The 16,769-nt window shown below is 35.4% G+C and overlaps 1 long non-coding RNA gene across 4 annotated transcripts; it reads left to right on the top strand.

The window, feature by feature from the left end:
- The first annotated feature begins 9,423 nt into the window (after positions 1–9,423).
- On the top strand, positions 9,424–15,901 carry LOC127869407 (uncharacterized). 4 transcript variants are annotated; one of them, XR_008044548.1, is made up of 8 exons: positions 9,424–9,792; positions 11,322–11,419; positions 11,675–11,838; positions 11,995–12,193; positions 12,630–12,712; positions 12,925–12,945; positions 13,135–13,217; positions 14,272–15,901. It is a non-coding gene; the product is annotated as an uncharacterized LOC127869407 (long non-coding RNA). The 4 variants fall into 4 exon arrangements; XR_008044547.1 differs by having other exon boundaries at positions 11,319–11,419; XR_008044549.1 differs by lacking the exon at positions 11,675–11,838 and having other exon boundaries at positions 11,319–11,419.
- The last annotated feature ends 868 nt before the right edge of the window (positions 15,902–16,769 follow it).

Genomic DNA, 16,769 nt, shown 5'->3' with positions numbered 1-16,769 from the left:
TCCACCCAAACCATCCCCCATGCCCCCCCGAATCCCCCCTCCCCCCAATTTTTTTAAAAGATCATCTAATAAATGACCACCACACCCTCTCACTATATTTTTTGAAACGGTTAAAAAACACAAATATTTGTTTTTATTATTTTATTTTTGAAATACCGTCAAGAATCCCCCCATCCCCCCAAAAAAGCAAAAAAAAAGCATTTTGTTTCATTTTTGGAAGATAATGTAATAAATGACCACACCCCCACACTATACACCCTCTCCACTCCACCCCTCCCTCATTTGTGATTGAAATTGAGATAGGTCCCTTCACCTTAAAAAAAGAAAAATAGATGAGTGGTCTGCACCCGCAAGGCGGTGCTCTTGTTTTTATAATAAAAGCACAACAAAGACAACTTCTGTAACTTAAATATATTTTCCTGTACTCAGGTCAAGACACATTTTGATCCACAACGATTGCTACAAAAGGTATTTTAACTGATCCTGGTCGGGTTTAAGGTACTGTATAAACAGTTTACTCAAATCGGACCTTAAATTTTATATTTTCAAGAAGGCCACCAACACCTATTAATGATAATAACTATTTAACTAACCACTCCAATTTAATGATTTTGGTGCCAATACCCAGATTTCAAGGGGCAAATAAAATTGTCAGACATAGTGTAAGTTTATTAATTTACACAGAAATTGAACATGGTATCCAAAATGGCCACCAACATACGTAGGACCATAAGTCAAGAACGTTTTACTCAAACGTGGAATTGCTATGTCAAACGCCATAGTTTGGTTGACAATTACCACTTTAATTGAAAAGCAGATATCACTTAGGAGTTGAATAATCAAGAAAACCCATTTATGACATTCAGCTGTCGACTATCACATGATACACAATCATCTGTGTCTAAACCATTTGTCTTAGAGCGTTAAATTGACTGTGTTGTCCGCATTCTCATAAGTACCGAAATCTTGGGAATTATTTGTATTGTCACAGTTTTCTGTTTGGCAAGGGCCACACACAGCAGTGAAGGAGATTTTTCCAAAGCGTCTTCAGATGCATCGAGAGGATTTATATCATATAGAACAGTTACAATCGATGATTTTTCAGTTCTTCAAGAGTAGCATTGTTTTGGGCCATGATTGGAATTAATTGGTCGTTGTCCTGTTTCAATCCCCATTCAGTCGGTTTCTTATTATTTGCCAACACCAACCATACCATGATTTAATAATGTACGTGTTGGCTATGGACTACTGCTGTATGTGATGTTGGGAGTAGCAGCCATTTTCTTTTTGAAGGTGTTATGACGAAGTGATTCTAAGGACCAATAGATCCACCATTAAGCATTTGCCAAGGTATGATATGTCCTCTTGAGACTTGTTGGGAAGGAGGAATGAATAGCAGAAGACTTCATGATCGGAACAGGTTTAACTTATTTCCGAACGACTGACTTTTCCCGATGCCGAAATGCTTGAAGTTGAATAACAAACTGAGTAAGTATGAACAAAGAACAATTCATTGCACACATCCGTCTCCTAAAAATTATATGAACAGGTAAATAGTAGACACTTTGTTTTCCTTCGACTGTTTGTTTACATCAGAGCGGAAGAAAATGGTTTTATTTTCCCTTTCGAATAACGCATCAGTAAGATGGGCAAATCTGTATCCTCGCCGCCAATCTTCTGGTGCTACCATGAGATCGTTTTACTTTTGCTTTTACAATATCAACATCTGCATTCCCTGGTGAAAGAATGACAACATTTCATTTTAGTCAGAGCTGTGCTTATCAGAGCAATCATGAATTCCTTGTTTTTTGCCACGAGACAAAAAGTCCTAGTTTTTGCATGAGCATTCAGTTTCTTTGTTGAAACTCACAAAAGGGTTCACGTTTTGTCCACGTTTCTGGTGTGTTGTCATTTATAAAAGGACTGTCTTTGTAGCTATCGAACACCGCTATCTCTTGCCCGTAGTGCCTTGCTGTGAACTCTGCATACGACTCTGCTAGTGCTTTATATGAGTCGCCCTTTTTCCATGGTAAACGATGACGCACAAAGCCATGTAACAAGCTGTTTCAGGAATACAGTTCATCACAGCCTCAATTGATGCGTCTGCAGCATGGTCTCTAATTGCATGAGCGATCGGAGGCTTCTCTGCTATACTTAGTATGTTCTTGGCTTCAAAGAGGGCATGGGGATGGCGGCTCAGTTTATACGGCAATGCGTCTTCAAAGGAAAGTTCTCCAAATGTTGACACCACCACGCTGGAACACAAGGGCAGGGCCAATAGCACGGTCAAAGGCGATATTAACAGCAAAGTTATTTCCAAGAGTTGTGGGTCTGTATTTTCTCTTGAATTATAAGCAAAGGCCGATTTTCCTATTATATCACCTATGATCCTGTTACCAACCACCTCAAATGCATGAACATATACATCTGACCCAGGCACTATCGGATTGACAATGATTCTAGGCTGTGTAGAGTGAGCATTTTCTACAGATCAGAAGCATCTCTTTTGATGCGCGCCTGAGTTGAGTTTTTGTGATGTGGACTTGTAGTATAGGTCAAGTATGTGAAATCCTGCATCGCACTGTAGTACACGGATGTCATAGGTGGAGACAGGGTCAAAATGTTTTGCATTTCCTAGGTTATCCCGAACGGGAGTTGGACCATTTGTTCTCTTTAGAGACTTAATCAATGTGTGCTCAATGACTAGATCACTGCTTGGCCAATATTTCTCCTATAAACAACGTTAAATCCATCAACGAATTTTTGTATATACTTCAGATTCCTCTAGCTTGCTCATTTGCTGCAGATTGTGGATATGTGGTCTTTCTAATTGTGTCGCTTGACATTTTGGAAATTTTGGACGCCATGTTGGATTTATGTGTAACATAATTAACTTACACTGTGTCTGATTATCTAAATATGTTCTCTGCCCCCAGAAACCTAGGTTTAGACAACAAAATCATCAAACGAGAATAAATAGTTACATAGTTATGATCATTAATAGGTTTGAGCAGCCATATTGAAAAAAACTTTCCGGAAGTTCTATTTCGGTAAACTTTTGTTGTTATAAAGATCCTTCTGCACTGCCAGAATCAGTTAAAATACCTTTTGGGGCAATGCTGTGGTGGTTGATAGGGTATTTGTCATATATTGACCCGGTTTCTGAGAAGAAAACGTCCAAGTTTGCCGATATCTGAAGCGCACATACTTATTCTAGTAACTGATAATTGCCCTGACTCATAGGTTGGGGGCGAGGGGCCCTAGAAAGGATAATATGACCAATAATACAAAAGTTATGTGGCAAGGGATCGAGATTGCTCTACTCGGATTTTAAGTCCAGCGCTCTACCAACTGAGATAACTTTTTAAACACAACCAAATATGCGGTTTTAATTTTACAACAGACGATACATTTTTATTATTATTTGTTTTACTCTTTTATATATTAATGCCACAAAAAATAATAAACCGAGTTCGAAAAAACGACGGTTACAGAAACCGTGCACAGGTATGGAGGGTATACGTGCATATGACTAAAGTTGGAATGCTGTGCATCATGTCAAAGTGGAACGAATGCATTTATAACAATGTTGGTGTAGGGTTAAGAACAATAGCATAAACATACAGAATATTTTGCTTCAGTGTGATCCCATTACGAAAGGTGAATGAAATGTAGTCAGTGTGAACTCTTGTTATAACGTATTGAATACAATTTCTCCGTCCACTAATATCATAAAATCACGCAAAAATCGTTTCTACAGGAAAAAGGACCGATCAAAATACAAATATTTACATTTAGATAGGTTTAATTATAACAATTTGGTGATATTCAAGATAACTGTATACTTAATAATAGATAGGTGCAATGGTCTATTCTCGCAACATAAATTTGATATGCTGGAAGACTTGTAAGTTATATTTCTTTTGACGCCTGAAAGAAACCAAAACAATGTCGGACATGGTGATGACTTACGTAGAGTAATACACGAAATAAGAGCCTATCAACAAATGCCGAGACTTTCTAAAGAAGTGCCAATGCTTGCGGCAAGATCGACGAACTGATGCACTAGTTGAAGCGCTACCGATGGGACATCATCGGACTAACTGAGTTAGGTGACTAGGTTTCGGAAAAGAACCAACAGACGAAGGAAGATTTCAAACATCGCGACGGGCCGGGTTACTTTCATTCTAATGAAGAAGTTAGTCAATAGCGGCATCAGTTACATATCAGTTTCGAGCAAGCTCATTTCCATCGAGACCTCAGTTCATCATCATCCATGTCTACGCACCAACAACAGACTACGAAGAAGAGGGGATTGAACAGTTATATGAAAAGTAAGCCAAGGTTCCGAGAAAATATATCCGTGACATTCGAATGGACCGCCGAAAAGATAAAACAGACGCAAAACAAGACTGAGGGATAATAGAAAGATGTGGAATGGAAAGACCAACGACAGAGAACTGAGACTTTTTGAGTTTGTCAGAAGCCACCAACCACCTTTGGCCAACGCCTAACCCGTCCATAACAGCTACCTTGCATGCTCCAAACGGTCAAGTACACTTCAAGATCAAGTTCTTTCTGGCGCCAAAACGGTTCAAAGCAGAATCGCCCAGGCGAATAAAGGATGGTTTTCTGGTGCAGACATCGGCAGAGACCACGACTTAGTTCTCACCACCATCAAGCTCAAGATAAAGAACATGCGCAGAACCAAGAACACTAGCATTAAACTTGACTCGGATGAAATGGAAAACCCATAGAGAGGCATTTCAAGCACAGAATTGTGGCAAGTGTGCAGCCCTGAACATCCAAGACAGTGACATCTACACCATCACCAACTACATCAAGGAAGCCATGCTTTCATCGACGGAAGAAGTTCGTGGGAAATAGAGGGAAGAAAACGCCATATGATCATTGACCAAACGAGGACAGCTGATGCACGATAAATATTCCCAGACACAGAACCAGAAAGTGAGGATTGAGTTGAAGCAGGAGATGTAAGAGGCCAAGTATGCGTAAATTTAGGAGCCACATTGACACAGAGATTACCATAGGCATCAGTAAGAAAACCTACATGACCCTCACGATGACCAGGCAGCACAAGGCCAGTGTTATATCAGATGCGGACGGGAACCTCCTGACCGAGAGTTCTGCATTCCGAAACAGATGGACCGAAAACTGCAGCGACCTTTATAACTTCGTGCTCCGACCAGACACCAAACTCCTTAAGAACAATCCCAGACCAGAAGCGGATGTCTAAAGTTCGTCCATTCTTAAGGCAGAGGTGGAGCAGATAGTTTGTTGTTTGAAGGCTGGGAAAGGAGTTGATAAAATCCATTCTGAGATTATTAAGCATGGATGAAGGAAACATCTGCAGAGTGGTAAAAGGTTGGATGAATGGATGGGAATGTAAAGTAAGGAGTTCTTTTCATGTTCTGATATGCAATAAAAAATTAAATTACACGTGAAACTGTGAAACATGACAAACTCCTCAAGCCTTTTTTCAAAATTCAAATGTATACTGTTCAAAAAAGATACCGTGTTGAACAATCATAAACAATCATGAATATAGAATCGCCTATAGATGAGGAGTTAAAACGAAAAAGGGAAGCGTCCAGTGTAAGTGAGCTAGATAGCAATATGAGTGCAACACCAAATGTAGAGAAACAGAAGAAAAAGAAATCAAAGCAAAAGCAAAGCGATAACAATAGGGGTGAGATGGCGAACACTTTTGAAGATAATCGTGATGTAATCACGCAAATGAAGAAAATCATCTTAAGGCTAGATAAACTCGATGAAAAGTTTAACACGTTTAACAAAAAACTTGAAAACGTTTTGGTGAAAGGCGGCTGGTCGCTACAAGAGGCAATAAAGGAAAGGCTCATGGAAATTAAGGAAGATCTTTTGAAGTCCGTCATTAAAAGCGTGGAAATCCTTGAGGGAAGGCTTTTCGAAAATGAACAGGAAGTAGAAAAGCTCAAAGTTCAGACAAAAACCCTGGACTCTGAATTAACAAACCAGAAAGATAAAATGACAAGGTACTTCAGGAACTGAAGAATGTCGATGCAAAATGGCAGAAATACGAAAATGAATGTGAACAAAACTTACGATCCAACAATATGAAAATCCGAGGAATCGCAGATACAAACCTTATAGAAACCTCACGAGAATCTGCGGAGAAAGTTATAAAAACGCTACGTGAAAACAACATATATTATCAGTCCATGGCAGATATCGACATTGCGCATCGACTTCCCAACAAGAACAACTAGAATAGAGACATTATTGAACGACTGAGAAGCCGGCAAACTAAGCGTGACATTATATCTAACAGAAAGAAACTGAAAGGGAGCAACGTGTACATAAACGATGACTTGACAAAATTAAATCTTCATGTGCTCATGTGTGTCAAAAAGAAGATGACAGATGCTTGGTATTCTAACGGGAAGATCCTATACAAGAACCACATGAACAAAACTGAAATGGTAAAATTTGAAGAATACGATCACTGGATGATTTTGCCATGGCCAAACAGCTCAACACGTAGAGCATAAATCACCCTGTTTCGTTGTAACTCTTTCCTTACCACAGTGTATTGCACTATTAATATTAGTCTCGCTTGAGTTACATTGTGTTTTGCCTCAGGCACTATGCGCACGTACTGTTTTGTTCTCTGTCAGTATGGTTGACTGTAAAATACCCCATGCATGACATTTTGTATCGTCGATAATTATATATAAAAAGACAAAATATAACTTGAATACATTTAAATTATTAAAATTAAACATATAATGGCACGCGGTATTATTTTTTCCAGTGTTTTTAAAATAGACTGTTTGCAATGCTATAATAAAACCAAAACTCATTGTATTGCACTAATATAATAGTCTCGCTTGAGTAACACTTTGTTTGCCTCACACACTATGCGCACGTACTATTTTGTAGTCTGTCAGTATGGTTGAGTGTAAAATACCCCATGTATGACTTTTTGTACCGTCGATAACATAAGAAAGACCAAAAATAATGTTTAAATATATTTAAATTATGAAAATTAAACCTATCATTGCACGCGGTATTATTTTCCAGAGTTTTTAAATAGACTGTTTGCAATGCTACTTCACTAAAACCAAAAGTCATTGAAAATATGTTATGGCAACATCACTGCTGTCAGGTAATAAAATAGATCTAATGATACGCTTAGGCTATGGCTAACGTCGTTGTGTGTTTTTGTTTGTCTTTGTAAGCATACCTTATCTTAATATGATAATGGCATGTCTAATCACTCACACACACATATATTCATTTGACAATTAAAAGTTTATGCAATATTTTGTAACAAATCATATCTAGGCATCTTTTTAATCATTGGAAGATTACTTGCATATGAAAACAGCCATATATATAGTATTTTTGGGCTGTTTTCTTTCTCAGAAAAATGCTATCTCTTAGCAACGAGAAATATATAATTTATAAATATATATATATATATATATATATATATATATATATATATATATATATATATATATATATATATACAATATAAATATGCATTAATCAATAAGACACTGTAGTCCAATCTTTTATATATTTGTTGCTGCTTTCCTTCTAAATAAAATGCTATTTCTAAGCAACGAGAAATGTAGAATTTATATATATATATATATATATATATATATACAACAATACTCAGTGTAGAGTCGTAAAAAGAGCGTAGTAGAAGCGCCGTAATAGTACAGGCAGCGCGGAAGCATCATGGATTGATCTTCATGGTCGTAGTAAAAGCGCAGTAAAAGCTCTGAGTAGCGTCGTAGTATGATCTTGAATGTCGCGGCAGTAAATGCAGTAAGCGTTTGACGTAGGGGCATCGTAGAACGGTCGAAATGAAGACCATAATTTTCCAAATTGCTCGATTAAGACTCCGATCGGCCTCGATCATTTTTTTTCCGATCGTGGCTTTCTCGGGATGATCGTCGTAAAGTCGCAGCTATGTGTGAACGGGGGGTTAATCAGCCCGATAACCAGGTAACCTAATATCCCAAAAGATATTAGGCTAGATGACCACGTGACCTCGAATATCCGTCAGTTGCTATCCGCGCATGCGCATGCATTTACTATTTTCTTTTAATAAAATATACTTTTTTCTATTAATAAAATACCAAATGCATGTTAAAAACAGTTTTTTTTTTATTATTTTTTAAGCAGCATAATTTAGTCTTTGTGTATTGAATTAATAACAAGTAACTCGATTTCTGTGTGTTTTAACCAGATGGAAGCTAGCCTAAGCGCTTTGCTTAACGTGACGTCACAATGTTTTTTTTTCGCGCGTGATGTTTACCATATTAAATATTTAAACACAAAATATTCGAAAACTAGATATTTTAGAAACATTTCAACGAATGTTGTTAATGTGACAAGATAAATAGAATAATAGGTTGGTGACGAAGATGGAGAATGGTTATCTGGCAAGTCGGAGGATATTCCATCCACTCTCCATCCACGTCATCAACCTATTATTCTCTATATCTATAGGTCATCTTAATTGTGGCTTACGTATAGTGCAAATTTACGTAATTTTGGATTCAATTTACAAAAGTGTTTGTGTCTTACAAACCTAAGTAAAAATCTTCTTCGCAATAAATCTTTTCAACAACCATAACAATTTTTTCTATGCATAGCAGATGTATAGTTATACATATACAAATAAGCACAGTAAACGTATTTGTGAATATATTATAGACTATTACCGTTGAAACGATCTCTTATGTTTCGCTTTTCGTAAGAGATGCTTCCTCAGAGGCCTTAATGCTGTCTTTGTGTTTGCTCTTTTTATGAAGGGAATTTCGATATAACGGAGAGTCTATATTTATATCAGTTACCAACATGAATGTTAAAATAAAACATAAACATACTTCAGCAAATTTGTATTTAAATAATATATTTGACATTACATGTATGGTTTTTAAGTCAAGCTCTTATTTCTCCTTTTTCAAAAGAGATGTGTTGTAATAGGCAATAGATCTGCTTGTTATATGTGTGTGTGTGTGTGTGTGTGTGTGTGTGTGTGTGTGTGTGTGTGTGTGTGTGTGTGTGTGTGTGTGTGTGTGTGTGTGTGTGTGTGTGTGTGTGTGTGTGTGTGTGTGTGTGTGTGTGTGTGTGTGTGTGTGTGTGTGTGTGTGTGTGTGTGTGTGTGTGTGTGTGTGTGTGTGTGTGTGTGTGTGTGTGTGTGTGTGTGTGTGTGTGTGTGTGTGTGTGTGTGTGTGTGTGTGCGTGCGTGCGTGCGTGCGTGCGTGCGTGCGTGCGTGCGTACGTGCGTGCGTGCGTGCGTGCGTGCGTGCGTGCGTGCGTGCGTGCGTGCGTGTGTGTGTGTGTGTGTGTGTGTGTGTGTGTGTGTGTGTGTGTGTGTGTTTGTGTGTGTGTGTGTGTGTGTGTGTGTGTGTGAGTTTGTAAAACCTACCAACCGGGGAAAATCGTATGAATACACACCAACAAACCGGGGAACACCTACCAACCGGGGAATTCCCCGGTTGGTTTTAGGCGAAAATCTCTAATCTACGTGTATGAAATACCAAACTGTCAATTTAAATTAGAAATCCAACGCCTTCCCCGATTAGCGGGTTTGTGGCATGCACAAAATATACACAAATATTGACCAAATTACAATCGAGTGTGTATCCAGGCTTATAACAGTTCCCCGGTTGCGCTGTTTAAAAATCATACACTCGGTATTTATATCATTTAGTGAAAGTAAGTTGGAAAAATGGAGTTTCGAGCGAACAAACGCATTAAACTAAGGTAAGCTTTTTAATTATGTTTACAACTTTCAATTGCTATTAAAAAGCGTTTTTATGTAAACTTTAAAGTAATACTGGAAGACGAATTCTAAAGATCGATTTATATTAATATCATTTGATTACAAAGCTTGTTTTACGGTACATATTTCACGAATATATTTTTTAAATAAACGTAAAACAATGTAGAGCTCTAGACAGTTTTTCGTTATATATATATAACGAAAACTGCCTAGAGCTCTACAGTGTTTTACGTTATATATATATATATAGTGGAGCTATCCTACTCACCCCGGCGTCGGCGTTAGCGTGAGCGTGAGCGTTGGAATGTTAAAGTTTGCGTACCACCTCAAATATTGTCTATGTCCCTTGACATATTGCTTTTATATTTAGCATACTTCTTTACCAACATGACCCCAATCTATAAACAAGAGCAGACAACTGTAACAAGCATTTTGTAAGAATTATGGCCCCTTTTCCCACTTAAAATATGCATATTATTGATAAATCTTTGTTAAAGTTTACGTACCACCGCAATTACTTTCTATGTCCCTTGACATATTGCTTTTATATTTTGCATACTTCTTTACCAACATAACCCCAATCGATAAACAAGAGCAGACAACTGTAACAAGCATTTTGTAAGAATCATGGCCCCTTTTCCACTTAGAATATGCATATTATTGATAAATCTTTATTAAAGTTGCGTACCACCTCAAATATTTTCTTTGTCCCTTGACATAAGGTTTCATATTTTGCATACTTCTTTACCAACATGACCCCAATCTATAAACAAGAGCAGACAACTGTAAAAAGCATTTTGTAAGAATTATGGCCCCTTTTTTCACTTAGAATATGCATACTATTGGTTATTCTATGTTAAAGTTTGCGTACCACCTTAAATATTTTCTTTGTCCCTTGACATATTGCATTCATATTTTGCATACTTCTTTACCAACATGACCCCAATCTATAAACAAGAGCAGACTACTGTAAACAACATTTTGTAAGAATTATGGCCCCTTTTTTCACTTAGAATATGCATATTATTAATAATTCTTTGTTAAAGTTTGCTTACCACCTCAAATATTTTAATTGTCCCTTGACATGCTGCTTTCATATTTTGCATACTTCTTGACCAACATGACCCCAACTTGAAATACAATCTTATTAGTTTGTTTTATATCTTTACAAATGTTCAATACATATGTTTTGTGGAAACCTGAACTCAGAATCGTCTATAATTAACCATTTCTTTAAAACATAAGCGATCAATATGTTTGGCTTAAACTTATTTATTACGACATAGTAACATATTCACAAGTAACATGGCATTGACATAGGATCCATATGTTTCAATTATGGTCCTCTTCCAGTTAGAATATGACTATAGTACCTTGACCTTATTGAATATGAACAATTTCCCCATGGTGGCTTACTTTATACTGTCAAGCACTTGAATAGTCGAGCGCGCTGTTTTCTGACAGCTCTTGTTGTTTTTCTCATCGACATTTCCATTTTAACATTTAGTAGCCAAAAGGGTCCAAGTCCCCTTGATCTCGCAAGAACGTACTGTCAGAATTACGTTGATCCACCAGGTTTTGAAGTAAAAACCGTCAATGATGTCATAGGTACAAATATTTTTGTATATGGTTATGTTTAAACACGTTTAGAAATAATAAAAGAACATCGTAGCCCCTTTCCATTAAAAAGAAGAAAACAAACATGGACTATTGGGTTACTTAATACTGGGCAGAAGTATGGAAGTAGCATAAAGATTTATTGATTATTTATGAATAAAACACTATTGGCGCCTATATCTAGCCTTCAATTATTTGACCAAAGTGATTATTAATATAAAATGTCTACAAATATAAATATTTCAGGCGAAGGAGTCTTTGCCACTTAGCCTTTTAAAAAAGGAGACTTTCTTCTCGAATACAAAGGGGATCTGATAACACGAGTAAAACATGCAATTAGAAAAGGAGTATGAACAGGAGGGTCAAGGCAGCTTCATTTACTTTTTTAAATACAGAGACAAATCTTGCTGGTAACTACAAATTAGCTTTACTTTGCACATCAAACGTTTAAATCACGCCATTAGAAGAAGAATAATCTTTAGTTTTTTCACCATAATAATTAAATTTGGCATGCGCGTTATTTTAGTTTAAAGCACCAGAAGTGTTTATTTAAATGTCTTATTCAGCATTGACGCTACCAACGATATATTCCACGAGGGTCGAATGATAAATGATGCCGAAAATGGAGACGCAAAACAAAATTGTGTAATGAAAATAGTTGAAGTCAACCAAACTCCCCATCTATGCACTTTCGCCGACAGAGACATTGCAATTGGCGAGGAACTCCGATATGATTATGGAGTACCAACACTTCCATGGAGAAAGGTACATTCTATTGTTAAGACGTCATCTGTGATGAATTTATCACTGATATTTATCACATTTTAAATTAGCTTTAAATGTCTTTTGAATTATTATTTTTATAAATATAGCCAATCAGTTTCATGATTGCATTCATGTTCATTCATGAGTTATTCTTTTTAAATACAGATATTCAAATATCTTTTTGCCGTGAATTAAAATGTTTAATCATTGAACGTCGTCAAGCTCTACTTTAATGCGGTCTGTCTGATAATGTGTATTTGTTATTTGAATTGTCAGAAATGCACGGAGCAAAAAAATGGGTATGTTTCACAGTGATTTGTTATTACTACACATGCATTGATACAAATGCGTTGTACTTAATGGTTTCATAACTAACGAACTTTCTAACACTGACTAGATTATGTGTAATACCAATTTTTATTGTTGTTTTGAATAGGCAACACAATGACTACTAGATCTACGGACAGCCAGGAACCAGGACAAACAACATCAATACACACGGAAGAAGTCAATGAGACGGTTTGTAATATTTCGCAAGGTCGAAGCTACTAAGGCGTATTTTCTGGTTGGTTTTGTCTTCAGTGAAATGGGCGTAATTTTACCTTACTAAGGCGTATTTTCTCGTTAAATACCTTTCAGCCGTGAATTAAAATGGTTTATCATTGAACGTCGTCAAGCTCTACTTGAAATGCGTTCTGTCTGATAATGTGTATTTTTTTTTGCATTTTCAGAAATGTACGGAACAAAAAAGGGTATGTTTCACAGTGATTTTGTTATTACTACACATTCTTAAAATCATATTATGAACATCATGAAATTATTGTAATTGTTGTACAAAGAATTAATGCCAATGTGTTGTACTAAATGGTTTCATGAATAACGAACATTTTAACCCTGAGTAAATTATGTGTTATACCATTTTTTATTGTTGTTTTGAATAGGCAACACAATGACTACTAGATCTACGGACAGCCAGGAACCAGGACAAACAACCCCCGTGCACACGGAAGAAGTCGATGAGACGGTTTGTAATATTTCACTATGTCGAAGCTACTAAGGGGTATTTTCTGGTTTGGTTTAGTCTTCAGTGAAATGGGCGTAATTTTGCCTTAAATTATATTGTGCCAATATTTATTCCGGGTGATGCTAATTAGTATTTGGGCTTAACATAACACGTACGTCGATGATCATTATATTAACATGTTATAGCACACGTTATGCGAATTTTAAAAGAATAAAATATTGTTTACCAGTTGTAGTGACTATGAACTACTTGTCTTTCAAAATCTTCATATACACAAAGAATTTAGAATTTACACTTGTCAATGAAACTGGTGAGCATGTGTATTAACCACTGTAGTCTATAAACATCGACTTCATCATAATCACAAAAACGTTAATCATCGCTTATCCAAGAAGTGTAATATCATTAATTTTAATTTTCAGTATAAGACTTATACGCTGCCAATTACTGTGTATGAAACTCTGAGACATTAGGAAATTTAACTTGCGTGTTACATATGGACATTGGTTGATATTTTATCTTAACAACAAAAAAACAATAGCGTCTACTCGATATTTTACTATACGATACATTCTGACATGGGTAAGAAAAGATAGTTCATTTTATACCCACCACCGCACAATACATACATGATTTACCGTGAACCACAGTCCGTTCACCAGTTCTTTTTTCTTCCAACACATTTGTCCAGAGAAGTACAATACCTTTCATTAAACCGTGCATACATTTTGTCTTATTAGTATCTGTAAAAAATATTCATTGTATACTTTTTCGAAATTTGATAACATGTTTGGAACAACCTGGTATATGTAATGACATGCTACGTCGGTGTATTCAGCCAATTTTTAAAAAAGTAATTGTTTGATTCATTAGGCAAAATAATGTTTCCAAATTTGTCGTGTGACATCTATGTCATTATCAGGTGCCGTAAGTACCTGGACGCTTTTGTCGTAATTTTGCTATGAAAAATTGTACTGAAGTATATATATTTAATATGAATATCTTACAAATGGCAGTTAGCGACGTCATATTGTGTTTTATTATCCATGTACAGAAAAGAGTACTTCAAATACCAGGAGAACATAACAAGCAGCCAACAATCAATGGAGTGAAAACGAAAAAGGAGCTGTTCACAGACACTTTGATCGTTTTTTGATAATGGGTAAATTACCAGAGAAAAAAGAAATACTTGCATGAATTGAAAGTGAGAATGACCTTCGCAACAGAAGTTGGAAAAATGTCAAAGACTTTTGCAGAAATTTTATTGAAACAAAAAAGCGACGGGGACTTTTAACTTAAAAAAATATTACACATATAATGCACGTTTAGGAGAATACGTTAAAGGATGAAGTTGCCACATTTTTTTGTGTTTTCTTGTTCTATATACTCTTTTCGAAAACGATATATGTGTGCTTATTGTATTTGAATGTTTTATTAATACGGTTCTGCCAAAAACGATATTTGTTCATAATCTTATCGCCGAACAAATTAGGATTGGTATATAGTTCGGCCAATGAGTGTTTCTTTGTACTTTCTATTACGAGTTTCTACGAGTTACTCACTATACAAGTTATTTTTTACCCTAAATTTGTTGAATATGAATGAATATAGCAAACATGATAACAAATCAATCTAGAAGGCTAAACGTTCAGAGAAGGCACACAAAAAATTCAGTCGGATAAAATTTACATTTTAAATAAAATAAAAAAACTACTGCTAAACTACTGCTATAATATGAAGAATACAAATGAATATTTTGTCAATTTTACAAAATTTGTTTTGAATGACAGGTGTCTGACTTGTAGTTGAGTACTTAATAGTTATTTTAAAGTAAACATTTACCAAAATGTAACTTATTGCGTAAATATCGCACTAGAATTGATTAAATAGTTGTTAAATATTACAATAATTTCCTACACAGATTTTTGTGCATTTGTTTTGCGTGTAGATATTCACATTAGCTATCAATTCACATATTTGCTTTGTGTATATAATTGGTATGTTTATATATATTTTCATATCAAAATTGCTTGATCTACAAAAATTCGCGAGGAGTTATGCATTTTTTCCCATGTTTTTATTGAAGTTTATAATTCAACGACGATGAAAATTACTAAGATGCCAGATTTAGTTATGTTTTTTTTCTCATTTATGGTTAAAGATCAATTAACATACCCATTTCCCAGACTAAGATATTGTTAAAACAATTTATCGCGTTTGCGACTGACCTCTTTTATGCATTCTAACACAAGCTATTTACTTGTTTTTTCGAATACTCTTCATATACACACACTTAGATTACCTAGAACACAACATATTTGAAACATATATTTATATGTGATGTGTAAATGCAGGCACAAAGCTAATAATTAATAATGTTTATACACTTTGCGATATGATGCTATACTGTCGGTTGTTTTAAGTGATTAGTCATTATGTTAACCATGTTATCTGCCATCTGAAATGTAATTAAGTGTTTTGACATGTATGCGAAATTGATCTTGTTCGATTTGGTTCTGTATATTCAGAATTGAGTCACACTGTTATAATTTTCCTGTTGGTACATATTATTTTTAAGTTGGCACCAACAAGGGTTTAACAATTGATCCACATGTGCACTCCCAGTAAGTATATATACTATAATGTAAGTGATTCAAAATAATATTAAACTACGTGTTTGATAAGTGTTTGCTTTGGTTCATATTTAATTATTAGTGTTTTTATATAATGATAATGCTGTCAAAGTCAGCGGTGATTATACGTGTATAACAACATTAATTATTACTTTTATATTGTTTTCAACAAATAACATATGGATGACACATCGGCATAATTTTTCAGTGCTTAAAATACACTCTTTCTATTATATTTTATGCAAAAATTAGGTACATAAGTTGGTTAACATTAAGGTAGTTTGAAAAAAATACGTGAATTCAAATCTTAAAAAAGGTGTTTGGTTTGCAAGGGAAAACAAAGCGATTGCCAGTGACTATTTTCCTTAAAATATAATCTGTTATTTCGACAGGTAGAATTAAATGTAAGTTCATTATTAACGTTAACCCGTTTTTGGCATTCTCTACTCAAACAAGTGCATACATACTGTATTTTTTAATACAGCACATGTGTAATGGTATCACAGTTGTAGAATTGGAATACATATATTATAACAATAACTACTGATCATTATTCAGATTGACCTACCGCCGTAGACTAAGTTACTGTCGCGTCAAAATGCATTGTTATCAAGTCGTTTTGCTAGTTTACTTAACTATTTAGTTTCTCAGGCCTCGCCACATTCGTTGTGAAACGTTCATGATTGTTTAAAGTTACAGATTTTATTATTTTTAAAAATGCAATAAATGTATTTAAAACAATTTAAGTGAAGTGGAAGTTGCCATGCGTGTGAATGAATTTTCTGATGTTTACCTGTTTCAGGGGATTAATTTAATTTAAATGCATGAGTTATTTTATAATCTCAGAGTAAGGACAAAGAAAATTTACACTACTCAATCTATATGCATATGGGCAGTTCTACTTTTAGGATAAAAAACT

This window comes from Dreissena polymorpha, chromosome 2, assembly GCF_020536995.1.
Source record: "Dreissena polymorpha isolate Duluth1 chromosome 2, UMN_Dpol_1.0, whole genome shotgun sequence".
Taxonomy (NCBI): domain Eukaryota; kingdom Metazoa; phylum Mollusca; class Bivalvia; order Myida; family Dreissenidae; genus Dreissena; species Dreissena polymorpha.
Note: the sequence above shows the minus strand (reverse complement) of the source record. Positions and strands in the feature narration are given on the sequence as shown.